The sequence below is a fragment of the Solenopsis invicta genome, chromosome 15 (genome assembly GCF_016802725.1).
Source record: "Solenopsis invicta isolate M01_SB chromosome 15, UNIL_Sinv_3.0, whole genome shotgun sequence".
NCBI lineage: Eukaryota > Metazoa > Arthropoda > Insecta > Hymenoptera > Formicidae > Solenopsis > Solenopsis invicta.
Genome location: NC_052678.1, coordinates 3,961,015 through 3,975,189, shown reverse-complemented (window position 1 = coordinate 3,975,189; position 14,175 = coordinate 3,961,015). Strand labels below are relative to the sequence as shown.

At 35.6% G+C, this 14,175-nt stretch overlaps 1 long non-coding RNA gene across 1 annotated transcript in view; it reads left to right on the top strand.

Moving 5' to 3' along the window:
* Positions 1-1,573: 1,573 nt before the first annotated feature.
* LOC113005000 overlaps positions 1,574-14,175 on the top strand; it is a 51,379-nt gene continuing 38,777 nt past the window's right edge. The window contains exon 1 of the long non-coding RNA XR_003269331.2: positions 1,574-4,066. This is a non-coding gene — a long non-coding RNA (uncharacterized LOC113005000). The remainder of the gene's footprint in view (positions 4,067-14,175) is intronic.

Genomic DNA, 14,175 nt, shown 5'->3' with positions numbered 1-14,175 from the left:
TCTACTCTCACGTCGCGAGGAGAGGACGCCCGCTCGCGCGTCGCTCGCCCTTGTTTCTCGCACGGGCCGAAATTGTCGGACAAGGACGGCGGATGCGAGCGACGACGCCGGCTGCGTTGTTTTCGGCAGCCGCGGGCTCGCGGCGTCGGGATGCGCGCGCAGGCTGTTCTGCGGTCACGTACGCCGCGTTCGGACGCGTATCGCGCAGCCTCGGCGCAGTCGGCGCTCGGATGATCGGGCGGCGGGTGGGGAGAGGGACGCGCATAGAAATAAACGAGGGACTCGTAGAGGAAGCGAGACGGCGGCCGACCGTGGAACGACGCGCACGTGAATGCAAAGTAATATTGTATGCATACGCTAATTTCAGCTCTTTCTCTCTCTCTCTCTCTTTCTACAATACAAACGTAGACGCAGAGCATTTAATTTGTGTATTAATTTCGCGATTACATGGACGGGTTTTCTTATTCGCGCCGAAACGATAGTTGCGTAAAGTTTATCGAAGATTTGAGAACTCTACACGCCGCGGCGTCACGCTCTTGCTCTCTCTCTCTCTCTCTCTCTCTCTCTCTCTCTCTCTCTCGCTCTCTCTAACTTCTTTAAATTTTCCTTGTATATTATCTGTTTGTATAGTAGTTTTCGCAGTAATTTATCGTCACGTCTTTTTTTTCCTTATTTCGTTGTCACCTCGAGCGGTTCTTGCGTGATTTTATTTTACTGTCTTGTTTCTTTTCTGTTTTACTTTCTTGTAATATTTATAATTAATTATTCCATGTTCTTATAGAGAAACCGCTCTAGAATAAACGTTTTAATTCTGAAATACTACTGTGAGGCAATTTTTCATATAAGTGTCATTTTAGTACAGTTTTTACTAAAATTTTAATAGTTTAAAATGACATTTAATAAGAATTCTTTCAGATTTTAAAAATAATGTTAGCTCAATATATAAAATAGCTTTATTTTAGTTTTATTTTATCTCAACACTTTGAAAATGATAGAAAGTATTAAAACATTTATAATTGAGTGAATTTTCAGCTAAAGTAATGCTCTGTAAAAGAAATGGGTAGCATTCCAGGATTAATTATCTTTCTCATTTTCGCATACCTTGAATACGCACGTATGTAGACATACATAGAAAAAAAACATTCTTTTGAAAATATCTTTATGTACCAAATGTTAAATATTGACATGATTTTATAGTGTTAAAGTCGACATAATTTGTTTAGATGAAGAAATTTTGTATATTTTTGTCAAGAAAATTATATTTGTATTATTCAATAGTGATTTTTATTAGTTCAGAGGAAAAAATATCAGATAAGAAATAATCTCTTCAAATCCAGAATTAGTTCTGTGTTAAAATAGTTCTATTCTTATAGTCTGCTCTAAAATACCAATAAATATTGTAAATCTGGAATACTACCATGGACGAACTTTCATACAAATGGTAAATTAGATTTAAAACAACTTTTTTACTAAAATTTTGATAGCTTAAAATAATATTTAAGAATAATTCTTTTATATTAAAATAGTGTTTAATTAAAGTTTATTCTAGCTTTATTTTAACATCTTGCAATGTAAATAAAAAGGGTGTCAAAAACTTTTAAACTAATTCATTGAATGAATTTTTAGCAAGATAGTGTTAATGTAAAAAAAATGAGTAGCATTCCAAGATCAAGTGTCCCTTTTTTTCTTCACTTTCACGCATTTGTGTACCATTTGTGCATAGATGAGTGTACATGAAAAAAGAAACCATTCTTGTTTTGGGAATATCTTTATTTTCTAAATTATCATGTAGCAATTAAGCAGACATAATTTGCTTAGATAAAGAAATTTATATTATATAGTTTCAGCATGAAAAGTTACATTCGATAATGAGAAAAAAATATAAGATAGAAAAATATCTTTAAATTAAGAATTAGAACTGTTCAATACTATTATTATTAAAACAATCGTGCTCTTTAGATGACTATTGTAATATTGAGATAAAAATATAAAATAATTTATTTTTCTGAAATTTATCATTATAAAACTCTTTAGATAAGATTAGATTTATACGATATAAACAAGACTGTCATTGTTTCATATATAAACAAAAATATAATTTTGTGTTTATATGCGAAATGATTGTTAAATGGAACATATTATATAGGATTGTGTCGTTTATTTCAATATTGTTTACACGGGTTTTTACAATACGTGATATTTACACGAATCCTTTTCATGTAGACATTGCAAATATGTAAACTATTGTAAACTGGATAATACAGAGCGCAATACAAGAAAAAGCAACTAAGTTTTAAAATCGTTAATTATCTGATTTTAATGTATCAATAATAAAACTATATAAATTAAATATAATATTAAAATTAAAAAGTCAAAGAAAATGATATATCAAATTTTCATTATATTACGTATCAGATTCGAATAAAAGTGTCAATTTATTTTCTATTTAATTTTACATCATTAATGTATTTATTTTATTTTCACTATTTCTAACGAAATATGAATTCTACGATCTTATAGTTTGCATAGACGACAATACATAGTTTACGTTGTTTACGCATAATACTGGCAATATATTTTACGCGTGAACACGCAATCCTGATATCATGGTTTTAATTTGACATTGTTTTTTTTCCATGTATACGTGATTCGCGGCACGTAACGATCCGGGCGACATCGCGGCGACTCGCTGCCAGAAAGGCAAGGATCGGCATCACGCCAATTTAACCCGAACAACATGTGTCATTACGCAATCGCCATTAGCGATTCAATAACCCGTTCGCCTTTCTTACTCCCTTCTCACTGCTCCCTTTTTTTACCGACATTCGCGCTCGCGACACGCCGTTTGTCTTCGCCGCATGAAAACCACCACCGTCGTCGTCGCCGGTTTCGCTTCCCGGAAGAAAATTGACGCACAATTACGCGCGGACCCCCCGTCGATTGTTAATATACCTCGTGTCCGCCCGATTCCTCTCCGTGTCCGTGTTTCTTCGCCCTCGACGATGGGTTCAACGGTACGTACGTCGCCCACGCGTCGACAGAATTGCCGATCGTTAATGGAGGAGAGAAAGAGGGATCATTATTCGCAACCACGTGGTTGCTTTCGATCGAACGGGCTCCGCACCGGCTCTATTATAGAAACCGAATGCCGAAGGCAGGGACGAATATGACCCCGAACTGCGTCGAATTCGCAAAGCGCGCTCCTCGCTCCTCGACGCCCAAGGAGGCGTTCGGGGGGAGATATTGCGTCATCGTTACATAACCCTCTGTTAGACAATGGGACGGACGGGGGTGGTCGGCCGGGGGCACCGCCTGAACGCTGTTATTGCCAGTTTACCGAATTTCATTTTTCGTTTTCGAAGCGCGACGCACTTCCTCGTGTAAACACGCGATGGTGCCAACGGCGTGTACGCGAACGCGCGCGCGCGCACGTTTGTGCGCCACGCATTTCGGCGCGCGATATCACCCGATCCCTCGAGAGGCGTACATACATACGCGTACGTAGGAAAATTTAAAAAAAAAATAAACGAAAATAGTGCGCTATCGCATTAAGCGTCGTCGGATATCGCGCGAGTCGCTGCTACCGTGAGATTAGCGTTTGCGTCAAGTTACATATATCGTTATCTCGAAAATAAGTATCAGTCGATTTGTTCCATGAAAAAAAAGGGGAAGAAAGAGCGAGAGAGAGAGAGAGAGAAAGCGTGAGCGGATGAAGAGGGGAGGGCAGAGGGCGGCGGAGAGGGTACGAAAGTGCGCATCACCGTAGTTTTAATCTCCGGTCTCGCTGATGTCTCTTGGATGCCCGTTTCAAGGCCAAGAGAGGGAGGGAGAGAGAGAGAGAGGGAGAGAACGCGCGGGAGTCTCTCGTTTCGCTTCACGACTATTTGCGACTGACTTTGCGAGGATCGCAAAAAAAATTCGCGGTCGCGCGTTCACGAGTGAGGTTATGTAATTCATCGTGGCCCCGTCGAGAACGATCGGCGCCAGTGCACGAACGGCGATAACAATTGACAAGTTTTTCTCGGAGGCGACGGCGACGGGACGAGATACATCCAATCCTCGACTGGTGAGTACTATTTTTTCCCCCTCTTTGCTAATTACTCTTTATCGATCGGAACATTGCTGATCTTGTCGACATAGCGCAATCTTCGTGACAATGTGTAGGTATAACAAGTGCTAGAAATAAAAACTGATTTCTTAACACGATCTGCAAAGTCGCTGCTCTCGTCCGGAATAAGTACGCAGTTGAAACATTTGTGTTTTTGATATATAAGTCATATGTCTTAAAAAGTCTACCTAATTTTTTTTTTGTATCAATTTAATCAATTTAATGTGGTGAACATGTTAGGTTAGAAACATAAATATGTAAAATTTTCAGATAAAAGATACAACACTTTATAATTTGGAAAGATTCCTACAGTAAAATAATATTTATAATATGTTGATGCGATTTTATTTATTTATCTTAAAATTTACATTTCAAAACTGTATATTATTTTTATATTATTTATTTATTCACCTAATTGTTATTTAAATACTAAAAATTGTCGAAGAAATGTGGTATTATCTACAAATTATATTAAACTAACACTTGGAGATATGTTAAAATTTTAACAAGCACCGGTTATAACATAAATGCAAAATGTTTTCTATTGTATGCACAGAGAGACAATTTTTTCAAATAATGAATACAATTTTTTTTTTAATAATGAATTTAAGTAATGATTTTTTTATAATGAAAAAAATACATTTTCTTACAACCATTTATTTTAATGCGAGCATTTGTTCGTTTTGTTTAAGCAAAAATATTTACTTTAAAGTAAAAAGACACATATATTATTATTATTTTAAATACATAATTTTATAAATAATTTAACAATTATTAATTACTTTTTGAAACTAAAAAAAGATATTTGACTAAAAATTATTTTTTCATTTGTTTACATAAATATTTTAATTAAGAAATTTTTAATTTGACCGCAAGTAAATAACCTATCGGGCAAATGATTTTTTTGTGTTAAATAAAATTCTTTTGCTTTGAGATATTTTTTTCTCTTAACGTTATCTCATTTTTTACTCACCAAAGTACCAAACAAATAAATTACGATATAAATAACGAGAGTCATGCATGATGAAATATTTCGTCAGGCTAAAGAAAATAAATAATGAAAAGTAAAATAATTTGACATAGTATATAGAACTTAATTTTTTTACCCAAAAAATAGAATATTAATTTAAAAAATCGAAAAGGTCCGCGATATATTTTACATCTCGCATGAGTAATACAGGACTGAATGAATAAATTTCTCATGGGACGATGATTGAAGAACCATCGATACTTCAACGCTCCAACCGAGAGGCTCCTACGCGTTGCCACGGTTGCGAAAGTGCGTACGCACCTCGCAAGGGTCTCCGATCAATCCGATGACCCTGTTTTTCACGAGATAACGTAACCGCTCCAGGGCTCTAGGACAAGCCGTACGCTCCCTCCTTTCCTCCCTTCCTCTCTCCCTCTTCCCCCCTCGCGAAAAGAGATTCCTCTCGGATTTCTCACGCGTCCAAAACTCGAGCAACCTCGAGCATCGTCAACTCTCGGTCGTCCCTAATAATCGCGTCGGACCGGTTTCTGCACGTGGCACGAGTGCTCGTGCTCAGGATCACCCCTCTTCCCCCCTCACCCTTTCTTCAGACTCCGATCTACCTACCTGCCTGCCTGCGCCGCCAGCGCATGCTCGCGTGACTTTCTTTTTTTCGTCGCCGGATATCTCGGGCGAGTTTGCGTGAATGAAGATTTCGCGTTTAATTCGCGATTGCCTCATCCTTTTCGGCTCTGTGCCGACCACGGCTTTTTAAAAATCTGCCACGCTATATCCTGTTTTTTTTCCGCACTCTTCTGAGAACGTTTCTTTCCGCTCGACCGTTGTCGCGTTTGACGCGTGACTCGCGACGCGTAAAAGTAAACAACGCGCTCGGGAGCTTAATTAATTCGTTGTAATCAACGTGGTCTCGCCTCGAACTGCGCAGCAAGTTTCGCAAAGTCTCGCGAAACGAACGTTCGCAGTTTCATAAGGCGCCTCTCTCTCTCTCTCTCTCTCTCTCTCTCTCTCTCTCTCTCTCTCTCTCTCTCTCTCTCTCTCTCTCTCACCGTCATAAGGTCGGATTTTATCTGGCGGTTATCCTGCGGTTATCCCGCCTTTCTCACATTCCTATGCGCGTTAGCAAGTAATGTTTACCGCGATAATAAAGGTGCAATCACGCGCGTGCGTTCGCGCGCATGGCGATGCGCCTGAAGGCGATGCGCCTGAATTCGCGCGAGCGGACAACAAATGCGGTGCGTTCGGGCAGCAGTGATGCGATATATAATCGGCGTTAAAAATTCGCGCTAATTGTCCCGACAACGATGGCTCATCCGGTTGGTAATCGTTCGTGACGTACGCGCGACAGTTAAAGAGTGAAATCCCTCATTCATTTTAACGAGGAGGCGTTATCGCGCTGTCCTTATGACTCATGTCAGTGTTATGACGATTACACAGTCCGACGATTAAGTCTGCGGACAAAACTAATTTAACCTGGAATGCAAATTCATTCGTATAAATTAATATAATGCCACTTCCAAAGGAAACAAGACTTTTATTAGACTTTTATTAACACCTAGTGAGAGAGAGAGAAAGGGGGGGGGGAGAGAAGTTATAATTAAATCGATGAAATTGTTCTTTTGCTTTGATTTTTTTTTTATATTAAAATGAAAATATCCCCGAGGAAAATAAAAATTTATTTTATTTTAAGGAGAAATGACATTATTAGCCTATATAATTTATTTGTTTAACATTTGTTTAAACAAATGATTTTTTTATTTGAAGAAAGTACTGACGGAAATATAAGAAATAATTTAGTTTTTCTCATTTTAAAAATATTGTACATTTTTTTTATTTAAGAAAAGAAATTTGCGTTATACGACGAAATTATTTCTTTAATTCTAGTAAAAGGATCAACTTTGATATAAAAAATTTTTTTATATCAAAATAAACTTTTCTTTAACCGTGTGTAGCACATGTATAAATTTCTTCGATTCAAACAAAAAAAAAAACTTCTAGGTGAATTATACACAGTAGGAAGCATTTTGTATTTATATAAAAACGATTATGTTTTTGTGTTGAATTTTTTACATACTCATTATGTTAATTTAATATGATACGATTATGCTAAGTTAAATTTAAATGCTTTTAAATTGATATTTAACATTTTTTAGTGTCAAAATAATACAAATTTATAGATAAACAAACAAATAACATAAAAATAATGCAGTTATGAAACGTTAATTTTTTAAATATAATTTTAAATATAATTTTAAATATAAATGAATAAAATATACGCGTCAATACATTAATTTTACTGAAAAAAATGCTTTCACAATTTATTTCCAAATTGTAACAAAGTGTTAATTTTAAACATAATATTTGTGTTACTTTCCAACATAGTCATCTCCTATTAAATTAATACCAAAATTTAAGTAGATCGTTTGGAATATGCAACATATATTAAAATCAGCACAAATATCCTTGCTGTATATGTTTTCGTAAATACATTTATGAATATATGCAGAACAGATCGCCTACGCGCTGACAAGCGTATGACAAGCGAAGGAAAAGTGCACGTTTTCGTAAATTAAGATTGTTCTCTATCTTAGAAGAATGGAGGAGAGCTACATGACTTTTCTTTTAAAACGGGAGCTTTTGCTCATCGCTATTTTACAAACAATAAAAAAAGTAATTTCGATATATATGCTGCGCATATTGAAAACTCAGTGTATTAAGTATTATCTATTACTCTGTAAATCAGAATCAGTATTATCATTTATTGAAAAATAATGAATAGCCTGATTTTAATGGTATATTTATAACTATATCAGTGATCTATGCATTGTCTGTTAATGATAATACATTGATTTCGATCAGTGAGATCGAAATTACCCCCTCCCCCTCCTCCGTCTCTCTTTAGTGTAATCACTGAATAATCTGATGATTACAGTTATAAGTATAGCACTGCAAATCAGTAAGATTTCATTTCTGATTCAGATTTAGAGAGTACGTTTGAACTAAGTAAATTGTATCAACGAAAACTTTGTATTATCTATCAGTATAAAAAAAAAGATTAGAAATACAAAATATTTATATTTACATCTGAAAAAGACCGAAATACATTTCCTACAAAGAAAATAATTATTTTATATATTGTAGAATATGTAATACATCTTGTGAATCTTGCATTATTTACTACATTGACAAATCGATTCAATTCGTGACCGATTCAATTCCATAAACATTAAAAGTATTTAATAAAAGTGAAATATTGACATCACAACACAGTAGATTAACATAGGCAAATAAGAAGTGTCGTGTGCAAATTATCTTCATTCACTGAGAGAGTGTTTGATATTTGTCATTACAATTGCATGATAAATTAATTATAATTAGGAGTTCAATTTTTTATAGTTATTACTGCTGTAATGTCAATAGCTTTCTGTTTCGTAGTTCTATCGATTATGAAAAAATTTTATTATTATTTTAAATATTAATATAATAAAATATCTAAATGTGGGTGATAAAAATAAAATATATATTTTTACATCCTTAATAATAGCACGTGACATCGCACGAATATTTTTGAACATTTATGCTATCATGTGCTGTTAGGAACAAATGCAATTATTAAATGCAATAAGAATATAACTATTCGGGAATGCATTAATCAGCTTGATTCTCGAAACTTGATCAAGTTCTTATATTACATGAAAAGGCTAGAGAATTTCCTTAAAAACGTTTTTTGTTTTTTTAACATTTTGGTCGAAATATCAACAAGAATGCAAATGCAGATTTCTTTTTACGTACGAGCATAAGCGCTTTTTCTTAAACAAGGTTTTTAAATAGATATCTCAGCTTGGTTTAAAGAAACTCATTTTAAAACCAATTTCGCTTTCGACTAGATTTGCGCGAAAGATAAAAATAAAAATAGAACAAATTTTTCAACCAATTTAAATTCTCGGGCCACGTACAATGTTATCGGCGTTTCCACGCGTGTGCCGCGAAGAAAAAATTTTCGCAGCGCGTTCTTCGCAAAAGACGACTCTAGTTGATCCGTCGCGAGCGGGCGCGGGTTCGCGGGCAATCTAAAAAAAAAAGGGGAAAGCAATCTAAAAAATTTCAGGCTCCGCCTGAAATGTGTGTTTTGCGCACGACGATGGAACGAAACGCGTGCGTCGCGTCGTCCACGACGACGAACTTAAAGGAGAACGATCACGAAGTGTGCGGTTAGCGACGGGGTTACGTAAGCGAGCGGCGTAAGAGAATTGATGAGGCCGCGCGTCGCGCCGGCCGGCAAACCGGCAAAAGACACGCCGGGTTTCCTCGCCTTCTTATGTTACGACGCACTTTCTCAGGACACGTGATTTTTGTTTAATGAGGAAATTACCCCCGCTTCGCGGAGGCCCGGCATTCGTCGTTCTTCGCGTCGCCGCGCTTATACACGCTCGATGTGGCTCGATTATTCGCGCAATTTGAGCAACGCAACATTTGCACCGAGATGAATCATGTTCGAAGCGTTCCTCGCGTACGTACACGTGCGCGTGCACGCGCGCGCGCTCTCTCTTTCTTATCTTTCGAAAGGGATCGATCGGATTCGATCCGTGCGAATCGCAAACACTCGCACTCGATAAGGATCGATTATTCGTGCGAATGCCGTCGTTCGTTTTCAAAAAGCTATCGCGCATTGCGCGAGCGCCATCGCTAATAAACGCGCCGATAAGGCGCGGTACGAAATTAACTTCGCAGATAACAATGTTTGCCGTATCAGGCGATTGTTCCTCTATTGTCGATACGAGATCGGGGTTTATCTGCCGCGTACGATCGCGCGAGAGGCTTTACCGCGTCTAATAATCTCAAGTGTGTGCGAAATTTAATCTTTGCCTACAAAGCGCCCGCTATAGCGATTTTTTTTATCGTACGTTCAATCTTCTTCGGGATTATCTATTTATTATTACCGTATTCAGGTTCCTTTGAACACCACTTCAATCTTCTTTTATGAGTTTATAGCATGTAAAATGCGAAATTGGTTATACTGAAAAATACTAATTCTCTTGCTGAGAGAAGCGACTTACTCTTTTTTTTCTTTTAGTAAATTTTTCTTTAACAAATGTTTTCTTAATAATAGTCATTACAAGTTTTGAAAAAGCTTATTATTATATACTCAAAAAGAAAAAAAAATTTATACTCTTTTGAAGAATATTATGAAATTTTATCAAATTGAATTTTTGTTGTAATTTATATTCTTGATTGAAAAATTAAATTATTAGGATTTAGAATAATTTTGACGCTTGCACCGAGGAGAAAAAAATAACTGAAAAAAGTAATTACCATTGTCATATTTCATATTTTGTACTAAAAAAAGTTTTGTTTACGTATAATAAGTAGACTTTTAGATGTCGCAACAAAAATTTATTGCTATTTTTTTTACTGCTAAAATATTGTTTGTCATCTATAGAACTTATAGCAGCAACATTTAATAAAATCATTCTAGAAAATTTAGGTTTTGTTGCCAGTCAAATTTTATAACAAGTGTGATTGGTTTTAATGTGAATAAAAACGTCGTAAAAAATTTTTTTTTCTCAAATACAATAATCAAACTAACTCGTATGCGTAACCAAGACGAATATTTAACGCCTTGTTCATTATGTCGAATACTGAAAGAACTATTTTCGATCATGGTCAAGTCGCTTACGTGAATGCTGAACTTTTGATAAATATACATTTCTTGTCGACTTCATTAACATCTATATTGGAAGCTGCGCTTCTTATCACGATTTTTCCATTATCAAGATGTTAATTTTTATTTTAGTTAATTAAGCGCTCTTTTGACCATGGTCAAAAATAATATTCGACATAATGAATAAGGTGTTTGACATTCGTGAACTTTTGTTACGAATACGAGTTTAATTACTGTATTTGTCTGACTATATAATAATTTATCTATAAAGATCTTTGGTCTCTACTTTCTCATAATTACGATGTGCTAAAGTTGAAAACCAATTACATTAATTTTTTACATCTTAATTATTTTAGCTCTTCAGTGACCTTATTTCTACCTTTTCGCTTTGCTTGCGCACATTGTGAGCTTGTAAATGTTCTTGCTAAATAATTGCTTTTCTTGGCACTAGAACGATTTTTTTTCTTCGTACGTATATTGTCGAAAATGTAAAATGCAAAATTAATTGTGTACTCTCGATTGTATTATTCGGAATATCGAGGGGAAAAATAATGTTCAGGAATTTGATTGCATATCAAACGCAATTTGATGCAAATTACATAAATGAGCAAACTCACTGGATATATTGACCAATGAAATTTATAAATATTTTAGCAAATTCGCTCGCTTTTGTGATTTCCATCAAGTTGCATTATACATAATTGAATGCCAGCATTTAATCAGTCCTTTATTTTTTTTAAGTTCCAATTTTAATTGAATCGATTAATTCTAAATTGAATGCAATTTCCCGGAGTATCAAAGTATCAAAATCAAGAGAATTCTTTACGAACTTTGCGAATTTGCGACGAAGCTGAGAGAAACTCCTCTCCTCGCGCTTTTTTTTTTTAAATCCTCTTTGAAACGTCTTTCCGCCCGCCCCCCTTTCCCGTCCCCTTCCGAGTTTTATGAACCTGACGACCTTCCGATTGAACGACTCGCGGATCCCACGCGTCGAAATACAAATAAGAAATCGCGCGACAAATAAGAAATCGCAGACTCTTGTTTAATCGCGAAACGACGCGAAGGACGAGAAATGCTCGGCGGACACGTACGAGCGAACGTTGCTTTATTTTACACGTGGCAAAAAAGTCGTACAAAGTCGTGGCTGGCGCCAACGACTTTCGGCTTCGATATTTGGAGTCGGTATTTGCCAACGCTCAAAGCAAAACACACATTTTTACAGTGGCCAGCGGATTAAATATCGCCGGTCGGCGGGCAAATAAATTTTTAACGAGACACGTAGCCCGCGAAACGGAGAGAAAGAGAATATTCGTTTTCGTGCGCGATCGTCAGTTTTGATAGTACGGGGAGTAATAATCTCGGATCGTAATAACGTTCGCCGAGTCACAGTAGCCTGATAGATCGAGACGGACGGTATCGGTCCGGTCGGTCTATCAGCCATAAATAACGGTCGCATAACGCAAGGTAATTAATTAGCGGGGAGCCAGAGGTGATTTAACTGCACGTTTAGAGAGTCGCATGTCAAACGCTGATAGATCGTCGCGCGAGCGGGTCGATCGGAGTATTATCGAATTCTATTGCGACGCTCTATTTGCACCGGTGGAGGATTATGCGTATCGCATTATGCAAAGAACGCGGCAGATATCAATATTTGCGCAATAGATGACGTGGACGGTGGTCGCCTTTCGAAGCGTCCCGTCCCGTCCGAGCGCCCGTTTATTCCTATCACGTGCTCGTGCCCGCGAATTGTCTATAATATGTTTGTCGTACGGCATATATTGTTGAAGGAGTAATAAGACTTTATTAGATAATTGTCGCGCCGATAAATGGTCGTTGCGGTGAGAAAAACCGGTTTGTTGAAACCTTTGCTGACAATGCTTCTCTCTTCTTTTCTGTCCCACCGCGAGCGGTCTTTCTCGCGCCTGTGTCGAGGAGCGAACAGCAAAATGAATGACTCACAAAAGCAAAATCGTCCAAGGAGAAAGGATCACGCGTTCCAGCACGCCGCAGCGTAGCTCGCTTATTAAGAAGCTTTTTACGCTCGAGCGCTTAGGTTCTTGCCCAGATAAACTGGTATGATTATCGGGGTATGTGGCAATTAATTGATTGAAAATTTAGTTATTTTATTATTGTCATGCTTTATTTATTTTATTTTTTTATTATATAATTCACTATATTTATTATATTTTTTATTATATTTTATAGAAAAAAATATACCAATTATAAAATTTATATCGTGCAACGATTAAATTTTTTTCTCATGCTAATATAACAATATATGTGTAAAAAAATTATTTGAAGATTGTTATATGATTTTTATGATATCACTATATAAAACACTTATATCATGTGTAATTAATTATGCATTATATTATGCAATGCGTATGTTCTCTGATAACACTACTCTTTTTATTATTTAATATTAATCCATATTTTTTATCAATTTACACACCCAGAGAAAAGTTACTTCGAGTAAAACAAAATTTACCTATTTAAATTAATAATAGAAAATAGTTTGATTGTGTAACGCAAATTTTTTTTTTAAATGAAAGAAATATATTTTTAAAATCAGAACAACTAAATTATTTCTGCATTTGTTTTGAATTAAAAAATTATTTGTTTTAATTAAATAAGTAATTGGAACAAAAATTTATTTACTTTAAACAAAAAAATTAATAACGTCGTTTTTTGAAATTAAATAAATTTTTATTTTCCTTGAAGCTATTTTTACTTGGAAAAACCAAGTTAAAGAAATAATTTCATCAATTTAAACATAACTTTTCTCTGTGTGTATTTTTTTCATTCATTCGTTTGATGGAATATGTAGTTGGATAAAAAAGGAGCTATAGTTTTATCGATTAAGTCGGTTCATTATCGCGATTACTCATCTTACATGAAGTACATTGATAAGAAAACGAAGTTACTGTTATGCGCGCAATACTCGCAATCGATCAAATAACATGTTCTACACACGACAGCTTCGTCATTACGCGGAACAATAAGCAGCTATTTATTCCAGTCCGAATGCTGATGCGCATTCAAACTTATCTACTAATAGCCATTCAGATAGACTGTATTATCAATAAATTCGAGTACAATTTTATCTCATATTACGTCATGTATAAAATAGTTGTGTTTCTTATGAGCGTTCAGGTAACAGTCATTGTTATAAAATAAGAAAAAAAGAAGTAACGCGTTTTTTTACAAGTAAGTGAGTCACCGTTACTTTTATTCTTTTATAACAATTTGGTAATGACGTTACAATTTTTCATAATGCTAATAATAACTCAAAGTTGAAATAATCATGTTTGAGTAACTCTTTACCATTATGCTTTATTTTTGAAAAAGTAGTCGACTCGTTACGTAACGAGTATACAGTTACAAGTTGTATTTTTAATGAGTATGTGTAACGCGTAA